Source organism: Hordeum vulgare, chromosome 5H (genome assembly GCF_904849725.1).
Source record: "Hordeum vulgare subsp. vulgare chromosome 5H, MorexV3_pseudomolecules_assembly, whole genome shotgun sequence".
NCBI lineage: Eukaryota > Viridiplantae > Streptophyta > Magnoliopsida > Poales > Poaceae > Hordeum > Hordeum vulgare.
In genome coordinates, this window is record NC_058522.1 from 13,988,881 (window position 1) to 14,010,997 (window position 22,117).

A 22,117-nucleotide genomic window follows, 5' to 3' on the forward strand; every position below is an offset into this window, starting at 1 on the left:
TCGTGGAAGTGCGCAACCGAGAAGTCTGCGGTCATCTTGATCTTGGAAATCCATGCATCACCATCTAGAGCCTCCATGATATTCCATTTCTTCCTTATCGAGGCCTTGTAAATACGTGGGGCAATGTCCTTAGGCTTCTGGTTTTGCACCCATGGTGCATCCCAAAATAAGGTGCGAGCGTCGTTGCCAATGATGATGTTGGGAGTTTAACTTTAGACAAACCTAATATGGGGAGTAAATAAAAATGGAGGGAGTACATGCTAAGGTGCTAGATGATGCCTACCATTGATAGATGATTTGGTACCTTTCACAGGTTTTGTTGTTGTTGAGAAAGTGCAAAAGCGTTTGCGTTTCATTTCATTGAACAAGAAGAGAACAACAGTACACGTACAACCTCCCAGGAGGAGGGACACACGCACACACATCATCGTCCTCACCAAACAAGCAAGTGAGGAGGTGCTGCCAACTACAGAACGCAACAACGTAAGGTCATGCCTTGTCCATCCTCCAACCATGAATGGCGAGGTAGCTAGAATCAGAGCCTCAAGGCCGCGTCACAGCCGTTGCCAGGCGCCTCCGAAGAAGACCGCATCTCCAGGGCCGTTTGGGCCAACGTACCTTCCACCCATATGTGCCTAGGAGATGACAGGTGGATGGCAGGACCCAGTCAGAAGTAGCGAAGTCATCGTCTTGGACATGCCGGCGCCGGCGTACATTGCGCCCTGGACGCCCACGCTCTATGCTGCAACCCTCATCACATCATCACAATACCAGCAAGCCTCGCTGGAAAGACCGGAGAGGCCACCATCTCCAGCTGCAGCGTCGAGGACTCCAAATGCGACCCAAGCAGTGCCTTCAAGAAGGGAACGACGCTGAGACCCCGCCGCTGCCTTGTCTAGTGAAGGACCAAGGGTTTCCCCCGATGCTCGAGAAGAGCGTCTAGTCAGGGCCATGACAGCGACTCCACGGAGGTAATTAATGGCACCCTCAGGCGTCGCCGTTGTAAGCGCATCCATCGCCGCGCAGGGACTTCGCCTCGGCCCAAGACCAGAACCCCAAATACCACCGAAGGAGAGCTGACAGGAGATGGGGGAGCAGATCACCGGAGAGGACCATCTATCATCATCGACGATGTAGGGAAGCACCGCCCAACGTAGTGTAGCAACCGCCGGATGACTGCTACACAAGGCCAAGCACCATAGGAGGCACGTCGAGCAAGGCTAGTGGCGCCGCCGAGGGGACCAACCACCTGCACCATGTTGTCACCGACCATGGCCGCCGTCGTGCTGGCCCGCGGCCTCCGCCACCCGAATCCATCCGGGCACAGCCAAGAAGCCGCAGCCGCCCCCAAATGATCGCACTGGGCCGCCCGCGTGCTTGCCATGCTAGATCCAGAGGCCCGACCCTCTAGATTTGGGGTTGTCGTCGCAAAACCCTAGGCCCAGAGAAGCACAGCTCTTTAGCCTCGTCGAGCCCCATGCTCGAGGGGTAAGGCCGCCTGGGAGAGAAGTCCCGCCGCCGCCAGATACGCCAGGGCTTTGCCCAGCGTGAAGCACCAGCGGCGGCAAGGGAAGGGGGAGGAGAAGGGGAGGGAGGGCTCGAGGGCTGCGTCGCCTCCCAGGTCGCCCGTGGGGAGCACGCGGGCGGGAAGGGGGGGTGACTCACCCAGGTTTCTTATTACCGCATGTACTAAACGAAGGCACTTTATTCCAGGGATGAAAGAGTTACATCATTTAGTACATGCAGGGGTTTCTGGAATAAAGTGCCAACAGGTTTACCCTCAAAAAAAATAGTATGAATTTTGTAGAAGATCAATGATATTTATTTTGGGACAAAGGGAGTAAAAGCTTAAGCAAAAAAATAGGACTTCAATACCTGGCGAACATTCATTGTGGAGGATGGCATTTGTGAACAATTTTTATCTTAATTTTAGTTATAGGGGTTGGCAATTCCTTCTTGGAGAAGGCATTTTCTTTTTTTGGCATCGTATGACCTCAATCAAATAGCTGCGAGGGTGTTCGCTCGGAGTTCCTTCAAAGCCCCATTTGACAAATTAGCATTACCTGATTTTTTATTCTAAAACAAAGCATTACCGGATTTGTTTTTATGTTGACTCGTCCACCTTCATATGTGGAAGACTAAAAAGGGTTGGGTGCTGTGCCAAACCTGGGTTGTTGATGGGCATCGATCGATTATATATTTTTATATATAAGCACGGTGCACGGAGCAGCTTACCAAGTGGAGGAGCAGTGTACGTATTAGTATTTTTTTTTGAGCGACTAACCAAAGGTAGCAGCCCATGTAGCTTTTTATATATTGGACCTGTGAGCAAATTAATCAAATAATCAGCATCTTGGTATATGGGCATCTACAGACAGCTATTGTGATGCTTTTGTTGGGTGCCATGAAAGAATTGGTAGAGTAGATAGCTATTGCCCCTGGTTGGTAACCTCTGCAATTTTCACCTCCTTTTCTGTTTTCTGCAGCCCTGTTTGAAATTTGACAAGTACGTACTTTGCAGGAATTTTGACAGTAGAAAGAATGTTTCACCAACGAAAAATCTTCTAATGCTAAATTGTACTGCAGCTTGTGATTCCAGCTAATTAACACTAGCAATAAAAATTATGGAAGGCGAGAAAGATTGATTTGAGCTCTTATATCATGTACACACATGATAAAACTGCATCTAATAACAATTCCACAATGGCAGCTCGCCTGTCATGCACTCTCATCAAAAGGAAAAATATATTGGTGGTGGATGAGATCAGTTCCCTGTCATGCACGCGAAAAGCAGGCGTTGACAGGGAGTGAGGGAGATGCTTGAGTTCTCACAAATCTTTGCACTGATGCTGATATAAAACCGCTAACTACCCAAGGTTACGGTCATGCACAAAAGTTGATCAACTCGGTTTGTAGTGTATTTTTATTCGACAATAGCATCAGAGATGATAAACAACTCTGTCATGCATACATAAGTCTCCTTGCAAATTATTAAGCCCGGACCCTTTGATTGATGCCTAGCTACTTCTCCGCGACCTCCTCGCCGTCCTCGGTGACCTCCGGCTCGTCCTCCTCGTAGCCCTGATCTCGTACTGGTCGATGAGGGCCCGCTCGTAGGTGAATATCTTCTTGATCGTCTTCTTCGATCGGTGGTACATGTCGCATAATTGCTTGGGATGCTTTGCGAGCTTGTCGTCTCGGATGTCATGTACGATGTCGCTGGGGCATTGCCGTCACGCTCTTGATGGCCAAGTGAGGCAGCCTCGTCTTTACCACCTTCGTCTGCTTCTTCTTCCCGACGATGGTCGGCTTGCCCTCCTCCAACAAGGGAATCATGCACAACAAGGAACCTCCAGGGTCTGCCATGATCGCCTTCTTCGCCTCCAGGATCGCAGCACCCTCCCACGCCACCACGCGCGCCATTTTGAACAAGTATATTTAAAATGTTAAACAAGTATTTTGAATGATGTTGAACAAATATTTTAAAAAATGTTGATCATGTATGTAAAATATTGAACAACTATTTTAATAATGTTGAACAAGTATTTAAAAATGTCAAATAAATTTAATAATATTGAAAAGTATTTCCCAATGTTGAATAAGTATTAAAAATATTGAACAAGTATTTGAAAATATTAAGAAAATGTTAAATGAGTATTTAAAAAATGTTGGATAAGTAGTAAAATATTAAAAAGTAATTCAAAATGTTGAAAAAGCGAATGAATAATGTTGAGTGTGTATACTACATTATTCGAAAATGGTTTTGACATATATGAAATTATAGAGTGAAACGAGAAAAGGATAAGAACAAAACAAAAAAAATAAAGAAGAAACCAAACAAAAAAAAAGAAACAAAATGCAAGAAACAAAAAAGACAAAACAAAATGCAAGAAAGAATAAAAAGAAAATAAAGAATAAAAAATATATGAAACAAAAGAAAACAGGAAAAAAACCTGGATAGAATAGCCTTAAATAGGACGCGTCCTATAGTTAGAACTTGTTTGGGACTACTCCACTCCAAGAAGATCCATCTTGAAGCAGTTTTATACTGTTTGGCTTTCATGTGACAGCCCGATGCCGACGTTCCAGAAGATTTCCCTTTCTTTCCATTTTCGTCGTGTGGGTATTTTCACTTGTCGCATCATCATCGCATCATGTGCATCATCAGCATTGCATCGACATCCCGTTGCCGCCAGTTTTCGAAAGTTGCATCCGTTGTTAGTTGCCGGTTCTTGTCGTTGTCCGTTATGAGCCCGTGTTGGAATTATGCCCTAGAGGCAATAATAAATGTATAGTTATTATTATAATTCCTGTATCAAGATAATAGTTTATTATCCATGCTATAATTGTATTGAATGAAGACTCATTTACATGTGTGGATACATAGACAAAACACCGTCCCTAGCATGCCTCTAGTTGGCTAGCCAGTTAGTCGATGATAGTCAGTGTCTTCTGATTATGAACAAGGTGTTGTTGCTTGATAACTGGATCACGTCATTGGGAGAATCACGTGATGGACTAGACCCAAACTAATAGACGTAGCATGTTGATCGTGTCATTTTGTTGCTACTGTTTTCTGCGTGTCAAGTATTTATTCCTATGACCATGAGATCATATAACTCACTGACACCGGAGGAATGCTTTGTGTGTATCAAACGTCGCAACGTAACTGGGTGACTATAAAGATGCTCTACAGGTATCTCCGAAGGTGCTAGTTGAGTTAGTATGGATCAAGACTGGAATTTGTCACTCCGTATGACGGAGAGGTATCTCGGGGCCCACTCGGTAATACAACATCACACACAAGCCTTGCAAGCAATGTAACTTAGTGTAAGTTGCGGGATCTTGTATTACGGAACGAGTAAAGAGACTTGCCGGTAAACGAGATTCAAATAGGTATGCGGATACTGACGATCGAATCTCGGGCAAGTAACATACCGAAGGACAAAGGGAATGACATACGGGATTATACGAATCCTTGGCACTGAGGTTCAAACGATAAGATCTTCGTAGAATATGTAGGATCTAATATGGGCATCCAGGTCCCGCTATTGGATATTGACCGAGGAGTCTCTCGGGTCATGTCTACATAGTTCTCGAACCCGCAGGGTCTGCACACTTAAGGTTCGACGTTGTTTTATGCGTATTTGAGTTATATGGTTGGTTACCGAATGTTGTTCGGAGTCCCGGATGAGATCACGGACGTCACGAGGGTTTCCGGAATGGTCCGGAAACGAAGATTGATATATAGGATGACCTCATTTGATTACCGGAAGGTTTTCGGAGTTACCGGGAATGTACCGGGAATGACGAATGGGTTCCGGGAGTTCACCGGGGGGGCAACCCACCCCGGGGAAGCCCATAGGCTTTGGGGAGACACACCAGCCCATAGTGGGCTGGTGGGACAGCCCCAAGGGGTCCTATGCGCCAAGAATAAAGAATCAAAGGAAAAGAAAAAAAAGAGGGAGGAAGTGGGAAGGGAGGGGGACTCCTCCCACCAAACCAAGTCCAACTCGGTTTGGGGGGGAGTCCTCCCCCCCTTGGCTCGGCCGACCCCTTGAGGGTCCCTTGGACCCCCAAGGCAAGGTCCCCCTCCCTCCTCCTATATATATGGAGCAATTAGGGCTGATTTGAGACGACTTTCTCACGGCTGCCCGACCACATATCTCCATAGTTTTTCCTCTAGATCGCGTTTCTGCGGAGCTCGGGCGGAGCCCTGCTGAGACAAGATCATCGCCAACCTCCGGAGCGCCGTCACGCTGCCGGAGAACTCATCTACCTCTCCGTCTCTCTTGCTGGATCGAGAAGGCCGAGATCATCGTCGAGCAGTACGTGTGCTGAACGCGGAGGTGCCGTCCGTTCGGTACTAGATCGTGGGACTGATCGCGGGATTGTTCGCGGGGCGGATCGAGGGACGTGAGGACGTTCCACTACATCAACGCGTTCTCTAACGCTTCTGTTGTACGATCTACAAGGGTACGTAGATCACTCATCCCCTCTCGTAGATGGACATCACCATGATAGGTCTTCGTGCGCGTAGGAAAATTTTTGTTTCCCATGCGACGTTCCCCAAAAGTGGCATGATGAGCTAGGTTCATGCGTAGATGTCTTCTCGAGTAGAACACAAAAGGTTTTGTGGGCGGTGATGTGCGTTTTGCTGCCCTCCTTAGTCTTTTCTTGATTCCGCGGTATTGTTGGATTGAAGTGGCTTGGACCGACATTACTCGTACGCTTACGAGAGACTGGTTTCTTCGTTACGAGTAACCCCCTTTGCTCAAAGATGACTGGCAAGTGACGGTTTCTCCAACTTTAGTTGAATCGGATTTGACCGAGGAGGTCCTTGGATGAGGTTAAATAGCAACTCATATATCTCCGTTGTGGTGTTTGCGTAAGTAAGATGCGATCCTACTAGATACCCTTGGTCACCACGTAAAACATGCAACAACAAAATTAGAGGACGTCTAACTTGTTTTTGCAGGGTATGATTGTGATGTGATATGGCCAACGATGTGATGTGATATATTGGATGTATGAGATGATCATGTTGTAATAGAAATATCGACTTGCACGTCGATGGTGCGGCAACCGGCAGGAGCCATAGGGTTGTCTTTATACTAACATATGTGCTTGCAGATGCGTTTACTATTTTGCTAGGATGTAGCTTTAGTAGTAATAGCATAAGTAGCACGACAACCCCGATGGCAACACGTTGATGGATGATCATGGTGTGGCGCCGGTGACAAGAAGATCGTGCCGGTGCTATGGTGATGGAGATCAAGAAGCACGTGATGATGGCCATATCATGTCACTTATGAATTGCATGTGATGTTAATCCTTTTATGCACCTTATTTTGCTTAGAACGACGGTAGCATTATGAGGTGATCTCTCACTAAAATTTCAAGACAAAATTGTGTTCTCCCCGACTATGCACCGTTGCTACAGTTCGTCGTTTCGAGACACCACGTGATGATCGGGTGTGATAGACTCAACGTTCACATACAACTGGTGCAAAACAGTTGTGCACGCGGAACACTCGGGTTAAGCTTGACGAGCCTAGCATGTGCAGACATGGCCTCGGAACACATGAGACCGAAAGGTCGATCATGAATCATATAGTTGATATGATTAGCATAGGGATGCTTACCACTCAAACTATACTCAACTCACGTGATGATCGGACTTGAGCTAGTGTAAGTGGATCATGAACCACTCAAATGACTAGAGAGATGTACTTTTTGAGTGGGAGTTTAGCAAATAATTTGATTAAGTTAAACTCTAATTATCTTGAACATAGTCTAAGTCCACTTTGAATATATTTGTGTTGTAGATCATGGCTCACGCGACTGTCAGCCTGAATTTTAATACGTTCCTAGAGAAATCTAAGTTGAAAGATGATGGAAGCAACTTTGTAGACTGGGCTCGTAATCTTAAGCTAATCTTACAAGCTGGGAAGAAGGATTATGTCCTTAATGCTGCGCTAGGAGATGAACCACCCACTACGGCTGATCAGGATGTTAAGAACGCTTGGTTAGCACGTAAGGAGGACTACTCAATAGTTCAATGTGCAGTCTTGTATGGCTTAGAATCGGGACTTCAACGTCGCTTTGAGCATCATGGAGCATTTGAGATGTTCCAGGAGTTGAAGTTTATCTTTCAGAAGAACGCCCGGATCGAGAGGTATGAGACCTCCGATAAATTCTATGCTTGCAAGATGGAGGAAAACTCGTCTGTCAGTGAACATGTGCTCAAAATGTCTGGGTACTCAAACCGTCTAGCTGAACTGGGGATTGAACTCCCGCAAGAGGCTATCACTGACAGAATCCTTCAATCACTGCCGCCAAGCTATAAAGGCTTTGTGTTGAACTACAACACGCAAGGGATGAACAAGTCTCCCGGCGAGTTGTTTGCGATGCTGAAAGTCGCAGAGTCTGAACTCCGTAAAGAGCATCAAGTGTTGATGGTGAGCAAGACCACTAGTTTCAAGAGAAACGGCAAAGGCAAGAAGGGCAATTCGAAGAAGAGCGGCAAGCCTGTTGCCAATCCACCGAAGAAACCCAAGGCTGGACCTAAGCCTGAAACAGAGTGCTTCTATTGCAAGGGTATGGGTCACTGGAAGCGCAATTGCCCCAAGTATCTGGCAGATAAGAAGGCGGGCAAAGAAAAATCAGGTATATTTGATATACATGTTATTGATGTGTACTTAACCGGCTCTCGTAGTAGTGCCTGGGTATTCGATACCGGTTCTGTTGCTCACATTTGCAACTCGAAACAGGAACTGCGGAATAGACGAAGGCTGGCGAAAGACGAAGTGACGATGCGCGTAGGAAATGGTTCCAAGGTTGATGCAATCGCCGTCGGCACAGTGTCACTTCAGCTACCATCGGGATTAGTGATGAACTTAAATCATTGTTACTTAGTGCCTGCGTTGAGCATGAACATTATATCTGGATCTTGTTTATTGCGAGACGGTTACTCTTTTAAGTCTGAGAATAATGGTTGTTCTATTTCTATGAGTAACACCTTTTTTGGTCATGCACCGAATGTGAGAGGATTGTTCATATTGAATCTTGATAGCGATACGCATATACATAACATTGAGACCAAAAGAGTTAGAGTAAACAATGATAGAGCCATATTTTTGTGGCACTGCCGTTTAGGTCATATTGGTGTAAAGCGCATGAAGAAACTCCATGCTGATGGACTTTTGGAGTCACTTGACTTTGATTCACTTGACGCGTGCGAACCATGCCTCATGGGCAAGATGACTAAAACTCCGTTCTCCGGAACAATGGAGCGTGCAAGTGACTTGTTGGGAATCATACATACCGATGTGTGTGGTCCAATGAGCGTAGAGGCACGCGGCGGATATCGTTATTTTCTCACCTTCACCGACGATTTAAGTAGATATGGTTATGTCTACTTGACGAAGCACAAGTCTGAAACATTTGAAATGTTCAAGCAATTTCAGAGTGAAGTGGAAAATCATCGTAACAAGAAGATCAAGTTCCTACGGTCTGATCGTGGGGGTGAATATCTGAGTTTCGAGTTTGGTGCTCACTTAAGACAATGTGGAATTGTTTCACAGTTAACACCGCCTGGAACACCACAGCGTAATGGTGTGTCCGAACGTCGTAATCGTACTTTATTAGAGATGGTGCGATCTATGATGTCTCTTACTGATTTGCCGTTATCATTTTGAGGCTATGCATTAGAAACAGCTTCATTCACTTTAAATAGGGCACCATCTAAATCCGTTGAGACGACACCATACGAACTGTGGTATGGCAAGAGGCCAAAGTTGTCGTTTCTTAAAGTTTGGGGATGTGATGCTTATGTCAAAAAGCTTCAGCCTGAAAAACTGGAACCCAAAGCGGAAAAATGCGTCTTCATAGGCTACCCAAAAGAGACAGTTGGGTACACCTTCTATCTCAAATCCGAGGGCAAAGTGTTTGTTGCTAAGAACGGAACTTTTCTCGAGAAGGAGTTTCTCTCGAGAGAATTGAGTGGGAGGAAGATAGAACTTGACGAGGTTGTCGAACCTCTCATCCCTCTGGATGGTGGCGCAGGGCAAGGGGAAACCTCTGTCATTGCGATGCCGGTTGAGGAGGAAGTTAATGATGATGATCATGAAACTCCAGTTCAAGTTTCTGTCGAACCACGCAGGTCGACGAGACCATGTGCTGCTCCAGAGTGGTACGGTAATCCCGTCTTATCAATCATGTTGTTAGACAACAATGAACCTGCGAATTATGAAGAAGCAATGGTGGGCCCAGATTCCAACAAATGGCTGGAAGCCATGAAGTCCGAGATAGGATCCATGTATGAGAACAAAGTGTGGACTTTGGAGGTACTGCCTGAGGGCCGCAAGTTTATTCAGAACAAATGGATCTTTAAGAGGAAGACGGACGCTGACGGTAATGTGACCGTTTATAAAGCTCGACTTGTGGCAAAGGGTTTTCACAAGTTCAAGGGATTGACTACGATGAGACTTTCTCACCCGTAGCGATGCTTAAGTCCGTCAGAATCATGTTAGCAATAGCTGCATTTTTCGATTATGAAATCTGGCAGATGGATGTCAAAACGGCGTTCCTTAACGGTTTCCTTAAGGAAGAGTTGTATATGATGCAACCCGAAGGTTTTGTCGATCCTAAAAATGCTGACAAAGTGTGCAAGCTCCAGCGATCCATTGATGGACTGGTGCAAGCATCTCGGAGTTGGAACAAACGCTTTGATGAGGTGATCAAAGCATTTGGGTTTATACAAGTGATTGGAGAATCTTGTATTTACAAGAAAGTGAGTGGGAGTTCTGTGGCGTTTCTAATATTATATGTGGATGACATATTACTGATTGGAAACAACGTAGAGCTTTTGGAGAGCATAAAAGGTTACTTGAATAAAAGTTTCTCTATGAAGGACCTAGGAGAAGCTGCTTACATTCTAGGCATTAAGATCTATAGGGATAGATCAAAACGCCTGATAGGACTTTCACAAAGCACATACCTTGATAAAGTTTTGAAGAGGTTCAAAATGGAACAGTCCAAGAAAGGGTTCTTGCCAGTGTTACAAGGTACCAGACTGAGTAAGACTCAGTGCCCAGCAACTGATGAAGATAGAGAGCATATGCGCTCCGTCCCCTATGCTTTAGCCATAGGTTCTATCATGTATGCGATGCTGTGCACTAGACCGGATGTTAGCCTGGCCATAAGTATGACAGGTAGGTTCCAGAGTAATCTAGGAGTGGATCACTGGACAGCGGTCAAGAATATCCTGAAGTACCTGAAAAGGACTAAGGAGATGTTTCTCGTGTATGGAGGTGACGAAGAGCTCGCCGTAAAAGGTTACGTCGACGCAAGCTTTGACACAGATCCGGACGACTCTAAGTCGCAAACCGGATATGTATTTATTCTTAATGGGGGTGCAGTAAGCTGGTGCAGTTCCAAGCAAAGCGTCGTAGCAGATTCTACATGTGAAGCGGAGTACATGGCTGCCTCGGAGGCAGCTAAGGAGGGTGTCTGGATGAAGCAGTTCATGACGGATCTTGGAGTGGTGCCAAGTGCAGTGGATCCAATAACCTTGTTTTGTGACAACACTGGTGCCATTGCCTTAGCAAAGGAGCCAAGGTTTCACAAGAAGACCAGACACATCAAACGACGCTTCAACCTCATCCGCGACTACGTCGAGGAGGAGGACGTAAATATATGCAAAGTGCACACGGATCTGAATGTAGCAGACCCGCTGACTAAACCTCTTCCACGGCCAAAACATGATCGACACCAGAACTGTATGGGTGTTAGATTTATTACAATATAATTCACATGGTGATGTGAGGGCTAGATTATTGACTCTAGTGCAAGTGGGAGACTGTTGGAATTATGCCCTAGAGGCAATAATAAATGTATAGTTATTATTATAATTCCTGTATCAAGATAATAGTTTATTATCCATGCTATAATTGTATTGAATGAAGACTCATTTACATGTGTGGATACATAGACAAAACACCGTCCCTAGCATGCCTCTAGTTGGCTAGCCAGTTAGTCGATGATAGTCAGTGTCTTCTGATTATGAACAAGGTGTTGTTGCTTGATAACTGGATCACGTCATTGGGAGAATCACGTGATGGACTAGACCCAAACTAATAGACGTAGCATGTTGATCGTGTCATTTTGTTGCTACTGTTTTCTGCGTGTCAAGTATTTATTCCTATGACCATGAGATCATATAACTCACTGACACCGGAGGAATGCTTTGTGTGTATCAAACGTTGCAACGTAACTGGGTGACTATAAAGATGCTCTACAGGTATCTCCGAAGGTGCTAGTTGAGTTAGTATGGATCAAGACTGGAATTTGTCACTCCGTATGACGGAGAGGTATCTCGGGGCCCACTCGGTAATACAACATCACACACAAGCCTTGCAAGCATTGTAACTTAGTGTAAGTTGCGGGATCTTGTATTACGGAACGAGTTAAGAGACTTGCCGGTAAACGAGATTCAAATAGGTATGCGGATACTGACGATCGAATCTCATGCAAGTAACATACCGAAGGACAAAGGGAATGACATACGGGATTATACGAATCCTTGGCACTGAGGTTCAAACGATAAGATCTTCGTAGAATATGTAGGATCCAATATGGGCATCCAGGTCCCGCTATTGGATATTGACCGAGGAGTCTCTCGGGTCATGTCTACATAGTTCTCGAACCCGCAGGGTCTGCACACTTAAGGTTCGACGTTGTTTTATGCGTATTTGAGTTACATGGTTGGTTACCGAATGTTGTTCGGAGTCCCGGATGAGATCACGGACGTCACGAGGGTTTCCGGAATGGTCCGGAAACGAAGATTGATATATAGGATGACCTCATTTGATTACCGGAAGGTTTTCGGAGTTACCGGGAATGTACCGGGAATGACGAATGGGTTCCGGGAGTTCATCGGGGGGGGCAACCCACCCCGGGGAAGCCCATAGGCTTTGGGGAGACACACCAGCCCTTAGTGGGCTGGTGGGACAGCCCCAAGGGGGCCTATGCGCCAAGAATAAAGAATCAAAGGAAAATAAAAAAAAAAAGAGGGAGGAAGTGGGAAGGGAGGGGGACTCCTCCCACCAAACCAAGTCCAACTCGGTTTGGGGGGGGGGGGGGGGTCCTCCCCCCCTTGGCTCGGCCGACCCCTTGAGGGTCCCTTGGACCCCAAGGCAAAGTCCCCCTCCCTCCTCCTATATATACGGAGCAATTAGGGCTGATTTGAGACGACTTTCTCACGGCTGCCCGACCACATATCTCCATAGTTTTTCCTCTAGATCGCGTTTCTGCGGAGCTCGGGCGGAGCCCTGCTGAGACAAGATCATCACCAACCTCCAGAGTGCCGTCACGCTGCCGGAGAACTCATCTACCTCTCCGTCTCTCTTGCTGGATCAAGAAGGCCGAGATCATCGTCGAGTTGTACGTGTGCTGAACGCGGAGGTGCCGTCCGTTCGGTACTAGATCGTGGGACTGATCGCGGGATTGTTCGCGGGGCAGATCGAGGGACGTGAGGACGTTCCACTACATCAACCGCGTTCTCTAACGCTTCTGCTGTACGATCTACAAGGGTACGTAGATCACTCATCCCCTCTCGTAGATGGACATCACCATGATAGGTCTTCGTGCGCGTAGGAAATTTTTTGTTTCCCATGCGACGTTCCCCAACAGCCCGACCACACACGCACGTGCTCGCGGCATCGTCAAGTCTTGTTTTCAAAAGTGTGCGTAAAACTTTCTCTTATCGGGGTGAAACTTGGTATGCGGTCGTGATTAGTTATAGCTAGGCCGCCTGTCGAATTTCGTCGCGATCGGAGTTCGTCTGGTACCCGAACGGTCGACCGTAGCGGCTCCGTATTCGGTCTACCGTCGGACGTTTGTCGGTGTTTTAAAACTTGTTGCGCGCCGCTCGTTTTCCCTCTCATCTCCGGCTAGCCACTCTACATAGCTCACAACCCACCTAACCCTAACCTCCTCTAATCGAAGCCACCCGATCATGATCTGATGGTCAAAAGTTTGTCCCTCTTCCTGTTTAAAAGGCCCCTTGTTAAATCTGAGACCAAAACCCTAAAATTCAGGGTCAGGGACAATTTCCCCTGTCCCATCCACCCACCGCCGCCACTCTCCACCCAGTCTCCTCGGGATCATCCCGGATATATTTCCTCCAACCAGCAGCGCTCCCCCGATTCTCCCCTGGATCCAGCCGCAGCCAGCCCATGGACGCGTGCACCCCTCCCACAGCTGAGAACCCCTCCTCCGTGCCTTCGTCGTATGCCCAAGAAGAGCCTGCGGTCGTTCGATGCCAAAACACCGTGCCGCCAGCAGCCGGTCAGCTGACCGTGAGGGTATGATGCGCCGCCTCTCCTCGCCTTGCCTCCTCCCGCGCTCGTGCGTGAGTACGCAACCGAGGCGAGCAGGAGAGCCCTACCACAAGCTGCAGCCTCGTCCGGCCAGCACCTCGCCGGAGGTCGGAGCCGGCGGCCCCGCACCGTTAGGAGCCACTCAAGGCCGAGCCTCTCCCGTCCCCATCTCCTTCCTCCTCCCTCCCCCTCGTTAGTGCTCTCCCTCTCTCTAATGTTGCTCAGCAGTGTCCTCTTGTTCTTTTCTTCTGGGAAACAACCATGGAGAGGACCTGCAGCCGGTCGCTCGATCTCCGCGTTCGTGCCGCCCCAAGCCACCTCGTCGCCGGGAATGGAGCCCCCAGTCCTGGATCCGGCCGTTTCCCGCGTCTCCAGCCGGTTTTGGACACCCGATCCTCAGCTCCGACCACCTAGCGCTGCTGCACGCACAGCCAGGGCCAAACCAGTTTCAGACAGGTTCAGACATACTGCCGTTTCAGTTTCAATTCGTTTAGGATCAGGTTCAGAGTATGGCATGCTCATTTAGGGAGGAATCCAATTTAATGACAAGAGACCACCTAGCCCAGCTGATACACCATGTGAACCAAGACGCTCAGGTCTGGGGTTCGAATCCCACCCGTGGCTATATATCTTTTGCTCTGGTGCCGCTACTTCATTTTGGAAGAATCCTGTGCTATATCAAAACAGAGTGCTAGCAAAGTTGGCTAGCGCAGCTGCTCTAGTTGCAAGGGGTCTTGGGTTCAAATCCTAGTTGCCCCATATTGTTGTTTTTTTTTTGTATTTTTTTTCTTTTAATGCTGTCACGCTTGGGCCTGACATGTTGCACTGTGTCTTCAGATTTGGCCCAGTTCTTTTTTTATCTACGCTAGGAATTTTGCTATTTCAGGATATAGGATATAGGTTTTTCTTTTAATGATGTCACGTTTGGGCCTGACCTGTTGCACTGTGTCTTCAGATTTGGCCCAGTTCTTTTTTTATCTACGCTAGGAATTTTGCTATTTCAGGATATAGGATATAGGTATATTTTCAAACGTCCGTAGATTCTATTCCGTGCGTCGGTTTTCGACGAGTTAGATATGTAACTTGGCTAGAATTTCGTGTAGATTAATGATTTCCGACTTTCATGCATGATAAAATTACATAAACGTGTTGTTTGCTTCGATTTGCGTGTCGATATGTTAGAAGCGATTTAGGACGTAACTATTTGTCCGTAGCTCCGTTGAAGTTGTGCCATATATGTAAATGGACCAGCACGTCGCGTAGCATCACGTGAACCACTTTGTTTTGTTGTTTAAAAAACTTAAAATATGATTAGGACAAATCTGGACAGAATTAGAATTTAACACGTGGGGTCATTTCGGAGATGCTATATGTCATTTCCGGCCTCATTTAAAATGCCTAGCTAGGTAGATTAATTTGTGCTTCACCCTCTTGCCATGTTTAACCACAATTAATATTGCCGTGTATCAAATCGGGATAGAACTAAATAATTAACGTGGAGTTTCGTCAATATGCAACTCGTTGCATATTGAACTTCACTTAATGTGTAGTGTTTGATTGTGTGAATTGTCATGCCGTGACTTGCATGTATTCAGATGCTCATGCACCATATGTGTTGTGCTTCGTGTGGTGAATTCCGTGTGTTGATTTGTGTTTCCGGTTTGCTTCGTCTCGTTAGAGTTCTGCAGCGTGCCGGATTGTGAGGGCCCGTTCGACTACGTCGGTTCGTCTGCTTCACGGAGGCATTCTTCTTCCAAGCGGGATCTCAGGCAAGATGACCATTTCCCCAGATACCATTACTATCATTGCCATGCTAGATATTTCGATGCTATCGATTATGTCTCGTTGCCTACCACATGTTAAATATGAGCCTCCCAATAATGCCATGAAAACCATCAACCTGTTCAACCTAGCAAACCACTGATTGGCTATGTTACTGCTTGCTTAACCCTATGTTAGCGTTGCTAGTTGCAGGTGCAGTTGCTTCCATGTGGAAACATGGGTTCCTTGTTATATCACCATATTTAAATGCTATTTAATTTAATGCACCTATATACTTGGTAAAAGGTGGAAGGCTCGGCCTTTCTAGCCTGGTGTTTTGTTCCACCTTTGCCCCCTTAGTTTCCGGCTACCGGTGTTATGTTCCATAATTGAGCGCTCCTAACACGATCAGGGTTGTTATGGGGACCCCCTTGATAATTCGTTTTAGATTAAAGCTGGTCTGGCAAGGCCCAACATTGGTACTACATTTGCCTAATAACCTAAAAAAATTGCATAGGGACTTTCTGGACCCCGAGGATAATTTAATCAACCCCCGGGGCCAGTGCTCCGCATGAGTGTTGGTCCACCCACCTAGCAGTCGGCGGTGCCACCTCGGGGCAACTCGAGGTTTGGCTACCATCCACTATGCATAGACGGTGTGTCCTGAGAACGAGATACGCGGCTCCTATTGGGTTCGTCGACACACCGGGTGGCCTTGCTGGATTAGTTTTACCTTTGACAAGATATCTTGTGCATCGGGATTCCGATGATGCTTTGGGTAATCTCAGAGTTGAGGTTTTCCACTAGGGAATCCGACGAGATCACGAGCTTCGTGATGGAGGATTTCTATGCGGCTTGTGGTAATTTATGATGGACTAGTTGGAGCACCCCTGCAGGGTTAAATCTTTTCAAAAAGCCGTGCCCGCGGTTATGTGGCAACGTGGAAACTTTGTTTAACACTGGTTCTAGATAACTTGAAGTTAACTTAATTAAAATCTGCCAACTGTGTGCGTAATCGTGACTGTCTCTTTCATGAGTTCCTTCTCCGACCGAGGACACGGTGGGGTTATGTCTGACGTAGGTAGGTGTTCAGGATCATTCATTTGATCATCAGTAGTTCACGTCCGCTATGCGTAGATCTTCCCCCTCTTATTTCTGGTATTCGTAAGTTAGCCACCAAATATATGCTTAGTCGCTGCTGCAACCTCACCACTTAACCATGCCTCACCCATTAAGCTTTGCTAGTCTTGATACCTTTGGAAATGAGATTGCTGAGTCCCCTGTGGCTCACAGATTACTACAACACCAGTTGCAGGTATAGGTAAAGGTTACTTGACGCGAGCGCGTTGATTGTTCATTTGGAGTTGTTTCTTCTTCTTCTTCATCATCGATCTAGGATGGGTTCCAGGCCGGCAGCCTGGGATAGCAAGGATGGACGTCGTTCTTATTTTCTCGTTTGTTTTCGTCCGTAGTCGGACCCTACTCTTTCTCTTGATGAATATGTAATGTACTGATGTGACTCTGATCTAGCTTGTGGCGAGTGTAAGCCAACTCTGTTATATACCTCTTCTTTTCAGTACATGTAGTTGTAACGATATCCACTCTCGCGACACGACGAGATGCGCTTCTATCCCTGACGAGGCCTTCATGCCCAATTGAGGGTCACATCTTGGGCGTGACATTTCAGGTAGCTCTAACTTTAAAAAACAGAAATATTTAGTGGGTAAAATCTATTCTATCCCTATTTTTTATGCATGATGTACTCATGATTTCAGTGTTGTACGCATGAACATGTCGTTCAATTAAAAATATGTAAAATGATGTGAACTATTACTAGCGACATATAATTTAACATAAATGTCCATCGATATGTAGTTTAAAGTTCAACATAAATATCCACCGATATATAATTTAAAGACCATGACAGTGTATTGTAGAAACAAATCATCTATAACAAACACAACTGAAAAATGGTATACTTGCTGTTCCTTAATTGGGGCTGGACGTTTCTTCGTCGGGGCGCTGGTCTGGCTGTTGTTTGTGCGGTGGTGTGCATAGCATCCATGGCGGCCGCTACCTCCTAGCTTGCAGCAGCGGATGCGGTATGGGTCCTCCCACGGCATGTCGGCATCGTCCCAGAAGAGGCGAACGCCACACCTGCCGGAGCGTGGAGGACTGGCCCGGCCGGGAAAGGCCGATCCTCATCACCGGGGCCATGGCCGTCCTCGACATTACGGGACCTGGATGGTGGAGAAGAACATAGTGTCGTCATGATGGAATTGGTACTGAATCCTGAAAAGAGGTCCAAGGCGATGGAGCATAGCACCATGCATAGGAGGGTAGGTCCACCCCGTGAAAACAAAATTCCAAGGTTGGGGGGCGATACCCACCTCCTCTCATTGGCATAGACATAACTCCACCATTGTTAAAGGGTGAGATATAGAACATGTAATAGAAGTCGATGAATAAGGCAATACCCGTGATCATGATTGCGATGGAATGGTACCGTTGCGTATTGGTAAACACTTCTGGCCGGTGCACCGGCCGGTTTGCCGGCCCCACGCGACCGCTCGGGCATTTGCTGACTTGGCATGCAACTTTCTTCGCCTAAAATTGTTGCAACCGGCGTCATACTTGCTGCAAGCGTTTTGTTTTGCTACATCTGTCCGCTAAAAAAGCTGCATCCACGGTTGGTTGCAACTCCAATTCGTCGGATTTTCGTTACAATCGCTGTTTTTTACTTTTGCTACAACCGTGTTAATTTTTGCTACAACCGACATCATTTTTTGCTGCAACCGTTCACTAAAAAAGTTGCATCCACGTCACGTAGATATTTGCTACAACCGGTGTTTGAATTTTGCTACCACGCATCATCAGCTTCGTTTTTTTGCTACGATCACGTAGATATTTTTTTTGTTATAGATTTTGTTTTTTGTTGCAACCGTTGAAAAAATTGCTACATCGCGTCGAAATTTGTTGTATCGGAGAGAAAAATGTTGCATGGAAGATCCAACGGTGCGGACGACGCGGGGTTGATGGATCCTGCGGCTCACGCGCGGCCGACCGAAAGTTTTGGCCGGTGCGCCGGCGCAGATCAATCCCCTTGCGTATTGGCCTGAGACAACAAATCAATATTTTATTTATCTGGTAATGTAGATACATGTTGATGTCTTTTAAATGACTTTGGTCAATAAAGAATAGTGGCATTTAATAATAATACACCTTATTTTTTGAATTAATAGGGGGAGTAGGCGAACTAAACCCTATGATGGGGTTTGCATGATGGTGCTAGATTTTCCCGGATCCGAGACTTTCAGCAATGTGGTAATGAAGGTAGACTGCCTAGAGGTTGTGCACCTCTGTAATTCTTGCCGTGACTCCACTCACTGTGGTTTCATTCCTTGTGGAAATTTGAGACTTGCCTTTTTTAGTTCCTTAATTATTAAACATGTAAATGGAGAGTTGAGTTGATTTCAAACCATGTTAAGAATATGACCCTCCTTGTCACTCATTCAATCAGCTACCGTACGTTGGTGCTAAGCGTGTGGTTTCCTTGTTAACCACTGATAGTTGAAATATTTTTGAATCTTCTTTCCTCATTAGGCTTCGTTCGGTTAATCCCGCACTCGTCGAGATTGGGGTCAAAACCCTATGGATCGACAAGGATTGTCGCGACCGGACATATATCCTGGTATGTTTTATATTGTTCATTCGTTTATGCCCCGATGGGGATAGAAACCCGGTCAAATCCCCTCGCAACCTTGCGGTTTTCATGGGGAAAACAACCTCACCTCTATATAAGTGGAATTAATCCCGTTGTTGCTGTAGGAATTGGGTGAAGGGATGGGTCAATACAACACCATCGTGGATTTCTTTTGTTTTTTTGCGAGATAAGACACTCGTGGATTTGATCCTATATGGGTCAAATGTCTAGTACTCCCTCCGTCTCGCTTTATAAGTCATCTTAAGTTGTGCACCGCGATGAAGACGAAGATGAAAAAAAATGTTAATTTGCTAATTAATACAATTACATGCAATGAATTGACCACTGCATGTCGTGCTAGTTAGTCTCAAGTCATTAAAAACATACACGTCTTACATCTCTCATTGATTGATTCCTTTATTCATGTCAAAAAAACAAGAAACAAGATAAAAGTTAATGCACCGTGCCTTGATATTTTGGAATTATTTGGTTTTTATACGATGGTTTATAAACCAAGACGAGGGAGTAACCAACATAGCCTTAGCCATCAATAATGGGGATGCGCTTTTGTTGAATTGAATTGAATAAATAAATATCTCCAAATTTCATGCAGTTAATAATACGAGTAATTAAATCAGTTTATTTATGGAAGAAAAAATGACACGATCTAGAAAGCCCTACGGAGCCCAATTACAAAGCCTCATATAACACGATCTAGAAAGCCCTACAAAAGAACGAAGTTCCTCTCTCGAGAAAAAAAGGGGATCTTTGCCGGCGCCGCCTCCTCCCGTCCGTCGCCGCCTCCTCCTCATGCACTCGTTGCCCGCCGTGCAGTTTTGGTCCGCCGGCGCGCTTGCCTTCCAGCCCGCCCCCCTCCATCGAGATCCAGCCCTCATCGCCGTTGACGTTCAGAGCCGCTTCCCTCGTGCAGAGGTACCTCCCTCCCCGTCCGGTTCCCTTCTCCGCCTCCCTCCCCTGTTCAACACCTCCGGTGCCGAGCCTAGCTTGGACGAACATCAGCAGAAGCTGCAGAAGGGATCCTGATTGGATTGGTTTAATACGGAAAAAAAAACAAGACAAGTAGAGATGTAGAAATTTTTCAGAGGTGTCAAATCCCCAGCAGAGTTTTTCAAAAGGGTGTTTTGGAGAGCTATTGTACATAATTGTGATGGCTTGGATCGTGGAGCTTAATTAATTAGATTGTAATGTTCGCAATCTAAAAAAACCTAAGGTGGTGTTTCTTTCCCAGGGACTAGACTTTTTTTATAGAGAGAGAGAGAGAGAGAGATTATTTTAATAGATGGAGGCAGAGGTGATGCGATGCTCTCTGTATTACTTCATAAAACAAAATATTTGACACAAATATTTTGGTGAACAATGCATGCAAGCAAAAAAATTATGCAATAAATAATAGAAACATGAAAATGAATCAAATTATTTAGGACAAGTAAAAGAGTAAAACCATTTTTTTGAAATTAAAACAAGTCAAATCTAGGCAGGTGGGTTTGTTTTCTCTTTGGGCCTGGTTTGTCAGCCAAACATCAATTAGGCAGTTCAGATTTTTTTTTTCGCGTAACTGCACTCTTTGGGCCTGTTTATTTCTCAACTTCAGCGTTATGGTCCAACATCTATTCGCTAGCCCACGAATATAAATTTTTTTCTACTGAAACTGAACTTTGGTCTCACACTTGCTAACTGAAGAACTCGAAATGCATATTCAAATTTCAAATTAGCCACTTCACTGAAGAACTTAAGTAATTTCTTCTTACACTCAGTACATGAAACTAGCACGGCGCACAGATCGCGTCCTCTGCCTAGCTAACTGAAATTTAGTTGCTTACGCTTTTGTCCATTCTAACGACCGATGAACAAGAGGTAAAGAAAGAACAGAGCAATGATACAAGAATAGAATGCTCCTGCCATGAGATTTGCTTGCTTCTGCAAATCCATCATATGCTTTAAAAAGCTTCTTTACCTTCTTCAATTCCTCGTTTACTTCGGCCTCCGCGGGTAGTTCAGCAAGGGCAGCCCGTTCAGCAATGCGCGTAATCCTCGCCGTCGGCATGGGTCTCTCCGCCCGCGCTCCTCTGTCCGAGCTGAAATTGGGTCTCTCCACAGCAATCGGCGGCAAAATTAGATCCCGGGTTGCGGCGTCATTGTCACCAATGACACTGTTGTCATCGTGTGTGTGTGTGTGTGTGTGTGTGTGTGTGTGTGTGTGTGTGTGTGTGTGAGAGAGAGAGAGAGAGAGAGAGAGGGAGAGAGGGAGGGAGGGAGAGAGAGAGAGGGAGAGAGAGGGAGAATGTTCATCGGATTCAAACTTTGTTCATTGAAAACCAAATAATGTTCATCATAGTTGAAAAATACTCATAAAAATGTTCATCGAAATCATGTTTTTTTTCATTGGGATTTCAAAAATAGTCATCAAAATTCATAAATTGTTCATCAAAAAATTAAAAATGTGTTCATCAAATTCTAAATTTATTCATCGCTTTAAAAATATGTTCATAAAATTTGAACTTTGTATACTGGTTTCCAAAAAAATCCATCACATTCAAATTATATTAATCAAATTCAAAATTTGTTCATCCATTTTTTTTTAAGTATCCATCTAAATGAAAAAAATTAATGTGCGTGCATTTATAACAAAATTTGCATGCATTGTATTTACTCGATGTTATGCTGGTATCTGCAAAAAATATTCTGCAAGCATTTATGAAAATATATTCTAAGACATGTGCATGCATTGATCCATGCATGATGACACATG

At 45.6% G+C, this 22,117-nt stretch overlaps 1 pseudogene; it reads left to right on the forward strand.

Moving 5' to 3' along the window:
- Positions 1 to 978: 978 nt before the first annotated feature.
- Positions 979 to 13,874, forward strand: LOC123396195 (annotated as a pseudogene).
- Positions 13,875 to 22,117: the final 8,243 nt, after the last annotated feature.